At 38.4% G+C, this 6297-nt stretch overlaps 1 protein-coding gene across 1 annotated transcript in view; it reads left to right on the top strand.

The window, feature by feature from the left end:
- The window catches only part of LOC103395477 (wiskott-Aldrich syndrome protein family member 3-like), a 24493-nt gene that overhangs the window by 3257 nt on the left and 14939 nt on the right, over positions 1-6297 (top strand). The window lies entirely within an intron of this gene.

Below are 6297 nucleotides of genomic sequence, written 5' to 3'. Positions count from 1 at the left end.
CCATTGTGACTTTGAGTGAATGTATCCTCCTGCTAAGGGCACTGGAATGTGTCTTCTCAACTCCTGTGATGGATGGGGCCTTGTTTTGCACTCCCCCGCCCCTCCCTCTGACTCCCTCTTTCTCTGCCTCAGCCTTTGACTCTTTCATCACATCCTTTTCTCCGGCACCAATAAAAGTCAGCGATTCTTAATCAGCTGTTGTGTGCATCTGAGGGCCGCTGTTATTTTTCACCGGGAGCGTGTCACCCATCACCATTCAGCCGCTCCGTCACACAAATTCAGTGGCTGGCACGGAGGCCGAGGCAGGTGGAGACGCAGCGTCAATGAATTAGGCAAATGAGACACTGGGAATATCCTTTAAATTTAATTTAAATGCTGGTTTGGTGGGATTTTATTGGGTCTCGTGCAGCGGAGTGATGAAGTGTTGCAGCGTCAACCGCTTCAGTCGCAGGAAGGCATTCTTCTACTGACGTTCTACTGACGTTCTACTGACGTTCTACTGACGTTCTACTGACGTTCTCATTTGATCTGATCCGGTTACGGTCGGAGTCGAAAACAAAACAAAAACTCTATTATCCAAAACCTTCAAAAACTTCTTTAACACCAGGGGGCGTCGATTTTAAATTGTAAAAACAAAAATAAATAAATCCCCGTCCTCAGTTTCTTTTTAGTAATTTGAAATAATCCATGACATCAGTTTCACATTCAGTCGTTTTCTTATGTTAAAAACTCAACAAAATTAAATTATCTTCACTCCATAAACAATCAAGTTTAAAAATGTTTTTAAATCCACAATTTCCTCCATTGGATTGTTTTTTGTTTTTTGTTTGTTTTTTTTTTTTCAACTGAAGCTCATCTGAACTAAGTCTAGGAAAGTTTTGGTATTTAAACACCTACATTCAAACAGTTCCAGTGACACTGGCACTTTGTCGTTTTATCTTCCTCCACAGCAGTAAACGGTTCGATCTGAAAACACATATAAAAACATATATTAAAATATATGAGGCCTGAGCAGAAAGATGAGAGGAAAGAAAAAAAAATTTTATTTTTTCTTTATCCTCATTGTCTCCATCTTTCTTTTCTCCTTGTTTCATCAATTGTTTCCACTTCAATTTTTAATCTTCTTTCTTTTCTCCTTCTGTTTCATCACTTGTTTCTACTTCAATTTTTATCTTTCTTTTCTCCTTCTGTTTCATCAATTGTTTCTACTTCAATTTTTAATTTATTTTTCTTCCTCTTCTTCTTCTTCTTCTTCGTCATGTTTTTACTGAGTGCAGGATTTTGGTGGTAATTTTTACTTTTTTTATCTCATGTTTTGAACTCATTTGGCGTCTGTTTTTACTGCCCTCATTTTTCACCCGTGGACTTGGTTTTCTAAAAGCCAACACTGATTCAAATCCTCTCCGGTTTCGTCGTCACAACCGTACATGAACAGTCGTGCGTCGCGGCCGGTGCGACTGTATCTCACCGTGGGTTTGTTTGTTTTGTGTGGTTCTCTTCTCGTCACCTCGGCCGTTTTTTCTCTCAGTTTCAGTGTCGGTGTCGGAGCCTCTTCAGACGTCTCAAATCTATATTTAAAAAGAATTATTCACAGAGTGTTACATAAAGAGAGATGAGAAGATGAGTCAGAACGTCAGAGCAGCAGATCTCTGACTGCAGCAGCGAACACTGGACATAGAGACTGTAGATATATACGTGGGTGTGTGGTTTGTTATTTTTTTACTGGGGAACAATTAGAACAATTGATTCACATGTTTGAAGCAGGACCCACCTGGAAAATGTAATTGTTTTTGTTATTATTTTTGTTTGTTGTAATCTAATTTTTTAAATAACTTTAAAAATATAAAAAATATTTTTATTTTTATTTTTATTTTTATTTTTATTTTTATTTTTATTTTTATTTTTATTTTTATTTTTATTTTTTTACTAAAAGTTTCATTATAACAAAAATAAATATGACCAGTTTTAGTATAAGTATATTCTTTAATAGAAAAAAATAAATAAATGCAGTTGTTTATGATTCAACTCTTTTAATTAAAGGTTAGCTGTCAGGCTAGAAATCATTGCTAAATATTACCTCAATGATTACTATATATATAAAGGCAAATGTTAGCTAAAGATTTGCTTTGAGTGTTAGCTAAAATGTAGCATAAAGAGTTAGTCATTTTGACTTTATGCAAAAGATACAAATAGCAAAACATTAGCCAGAAGGACGTTAGCACAAGATTAGCCAAAAGCTTATTATTATTATTATTATTATTATTAATAATAATCTGATGGAACGAAAATATTTTGTCAAAAATCGATCAAAGTCGACTGAGAATCCGAAAACTGAAACTCTATTATATTTGGATTTACACGTGAAGGTACCACTATTGGGCCCCACGGCCAGGGTTTGAACCCACCTGCTCCTGTATGTGTGTGTGTGCGTGTGTGCGTGTGGTATAACCTCTTGAAAAAAACCACGTGAGGCATTAAAAACATAAAAGGGAAAAGGGCAGTGATGAATTTGGAGGGAAATGGACATTAATGGTATTAACATTACTCATGTTCCACAGAACCAGCGATTGGAAATCTGACGAGCACCAAATTATCTCCTCACGGCCGGCGGGAGTGTGCTGGAGTCCTCTCTGCCCGGCCGGCTCGGACAATTTCTGCTCATTTGACTATTTTTAACAATAGCGGCGAAGCCATTAAGACAAATTAATGTCATTATCAAGTCTCTATGAAAATGACAAACACCAGCGTTTGGAGCAGCTTTAGAGCCTATTGACAATAATGAAATTCGCTGTACAGCCACTGAAAAGAAACACTCCAAGTAATTATTTTCTAGTAGCTTGTTTGTCTGCCGTCCGTTCATTTGCTTTCAGCTCAATTATCTGACTCTGTGAGCATGTGGAGGCGCATAGTGCTCGGCGGCCCACGGAGCGAGGGCCCTAATTGGCCAATTACTGTTCTGTTTCGGGGCTTTTAGCTGCGGCGCAGAGTGGAGGGGAGACTGCGGCGGGTAAAACCACGAGGACCTCGCACGCACAAAACCACACACACACACGTATATATATATATATGTATATATATATATATATATATATACGTGTGTGTGTGTGTGTATACTGTATATATACATACACACACACTGTTTAAACAAAAACAAAAAACCTCTCGTCCTGCACCAGGCATATCAGGTGAATCTCTCTCTCTCTCTCTCTCTCTCTCTCTCTCTCTCTTTCTCTCTCTCTCTCTCTCTGCTGCAGCAGCAAAGTGACAGGGGTCAGAGGCCAAACCTCAGTGACTCCACACACACACACACACACACACAGGATGCAGATGCAGCAGTGGACTCTGTGTGTGTGTGTGTGTGTGTGTGTGTGTGTGTGTGTGTGTCGTCGTGAACACATTCCTGCAGGTTTCAGTCTGATCTGAATAACCAGCAGATATGTATAAATAGCTGAGGGTACTTCACGTTAAAGCCTGGCTTGGGGGGGGTCAGTGGAGGGGGGGGACGAGCTGAGGCAGCATGGAGCTGTAGATGGTCTATAATGAGAACATGGTCAACAGTAGACTCCACTTTAGTAAGCACCAAGCAGTCCAACCTTGATGAACACGTTTGAACATGTTTGTCTAAAATATGGTCCCCGGACCAACTGTGGTACGTTAGCAGTGTCTGTCAAGGCCTAGAAGTTCTTTCTTCGACTTGAAAAAGTGCTTTATTTTGCTCAAAAAACTATTTTTTTTTTGTCAAACTCATGTAACTAAATATATAGCTTATTAGAGCTAATAGCTAACTGTTACCTTTTCAGGTACAAGTTACGACCCCCGTGACCTCCCCGACCCCCTTAGGTTTGGACCATGATGTTTTCCCGACTCCATCCTCAGGCATTCACAAAAGCAGGAGTGAAATAAAAGTTGGCACCTCAGCCCTCCTCCTCCCCCCCCCCACTCCTCCCCTGTCATTTTCATATTATCCCTGCGCCGCACCGCACCGCGCCGCGCCGCCCTCCCCCTCACTTTAACGCGCTGTCATGTGCTCCGCGGATCATGGAGCCCGTGTTAATTAAACCCTCTTTCAGATCATTTTCTTGCTCAAGTGGCCTCAGCGCGGCACCCATTAGGCAGAAAGCTCCGTCATCTGAATTTCCAAATGTAGCTCAACATTTATTAAAGTGAAATTCATCCAGTAATTGCCCGCCTCGGCGTGCCCCATGTCTCCCTCTTACCTCCGGGGCCACCTGCTCAGAGGCACCTCCGACTATTTACCAGCCCGACGCAGGGCAATTAGACCCCTGCGACCCCGGCCACTGAGTGGGCCATAATTGCTCTAATAAAAATTTTTGACAGCAGCAGCACGAGGATCATTATGTAAAAATACCTGATAATGAAGCATTAGCCTTGATTTTATTTGGATTAAAAACAGCTCCAGGCTGCGGAGGTGACGCCGTCGCTAGAAACAATATCAGCACGGAACGAAAAAAAAAAAGAAAAAACACACACACCAGGAACCAGGATGATGTTGTTTGGTAAACATAAAAAAATCAACCACAGTCAAGTTAGGAGAAGGTTAGGACTGTGGCATTTTTTTGGGAAGGGGGAGGGGTCGGGGGGGTCACCAGTCAGCTGGTCAGAGGTCAAAGGAGCATCAACCGAGGCCTCGATGTTTTCAAACAGTTTATACGACAATAAGACACAACAGACACACAACATGTCGACGACAACCAGGAGCTAATTTAGCCTTTACCACATTTAGCTAAACGTCAGTAAAATAAAGCTTTTTTATAGCAGGAGCTAATTTAGGAGCTAATTTAGCCTTTACCACGTTTAGCTAAACGCTAGTAAAACAAAGCTTTTTTATATCCACGATTTAACCACAAAAAAAGTCAGTAAATCTCTAAATGTTAGCAACGTATATTTTACAATTTTAGGCGTGTCAGTGTTAGCCTTTTAGATAATTGAACAGTTTGTCTGGCTGTAAGAAGATCGAAAAGATAGAAGAAAAGGTTCAAATTAGCACGAAGCTAAACTGAAGGTTAGCCTGGGAAAAATAAAAAATAAATGTCAGAAACAAAAAGAAAATATATACGTGTAAAAGTTGGTCAGTTAAAAAAATCACAATAAAAAAGATTTAAAAGGATTTGGATGATGATGAAGATGATGATGAAGATGATGAAGAATGAAATGACCAAATTACCCCAGGGGGCAAATTTCACTGGGGCAGAAACTTAACCTGATGGAGAGACATCATCATCATCATCATCATCATCATCATCATCATCATCATCATCATCATCATCATCATCATCAGGCTGTTGTACAACCTGTGGATAATTATCTATACAGTGACACCCACCGGGTAAATGGTGCAACTGCAGTCAGTGTAAGTGTTCCGTTAAAACACAGCTGATGTGATGATGATGATGATGATGATGATGATGATGATGATGATGATGATGATGTACAACAGGAGACTGACTGCTGCTGAGGAAACATGTTTATTTTATTTTTAATAATTTCGGTTTCTTCTGGTGAAACGTTTGTTACTGTCGAGTTTAGGGCTGAATTTCTCTCCAATATTTGACCAATCCAAATTTGTGGCTTTTTCTAATATTCATGAGGAAAATTCTTGACAACTATTTTTATTTATAGTTGTTTAATTTTTGACTATTTTTATGACTTTTAACAAATGAAACTTTCTCACAAAAATTAAATAGATATTTGACATTGAGTTGAAAAAAAAATATTTTTTTATTTTAATTGAATTCTCTCAAATTCCACATTTCATCAAATTCCAAATTAATCTGATAAATAAATAAAATATAAAACAAAATGAATAATTTAAATTTAAAACAAGTATAAAATTCATATTTTGAATCGTTATTCTAATGATCCTGAGATTAGAGTAAAAAAAAACCTGATTAAAAAATGACTTCAAAATGATAAAACTGAGTTAAAATGTTTTTTGTTTTTTTTTGGTTATCTACATTTGATCACACATTTTAAAAATTTAAAATCTAAATTTTCATAGGACGACGTCACCCACAAAATAACATCCTACATATAACATTAAACTATAACATTTAAACTAAAATATGATTAATATATTTGTTATACATATATAGAAAAATGAGGTTTAAATCTTATAAATGTGACGTCATTCTGTTTGGATCATTCTCAGGCCTCGGTCGTTAACTTCACCTCATGACGTCATCTGTTTTCATACCGTCAGTTTATTCATCAGTTTCTCTAAACGCCTGTAGAGGGAGCAGCAGCGGAGAGCATCAGTGATTGTTAAAGTATCTCTTT

This window comes from Cynoglossus semilaevis, chromosome 19 (assembly GCF_000523025.1).
Source record: "Cynoglossus semilaevis isolate Cse_v1.0 chromosome 19, Cse_v1.0, whole genome shotgun sequence".
NCBI classification, from domain to species: domain Eukaryota; kingdom Metazoa; phylum Chordata; class Actinopteri; order Pleuronectiformes; family Cynoglossidae; genus Cynoglossus; species Cynoglossus semilaevis.
This window is presented reverse-complemented; position numbering and strand designations above follow the sequence as displayed.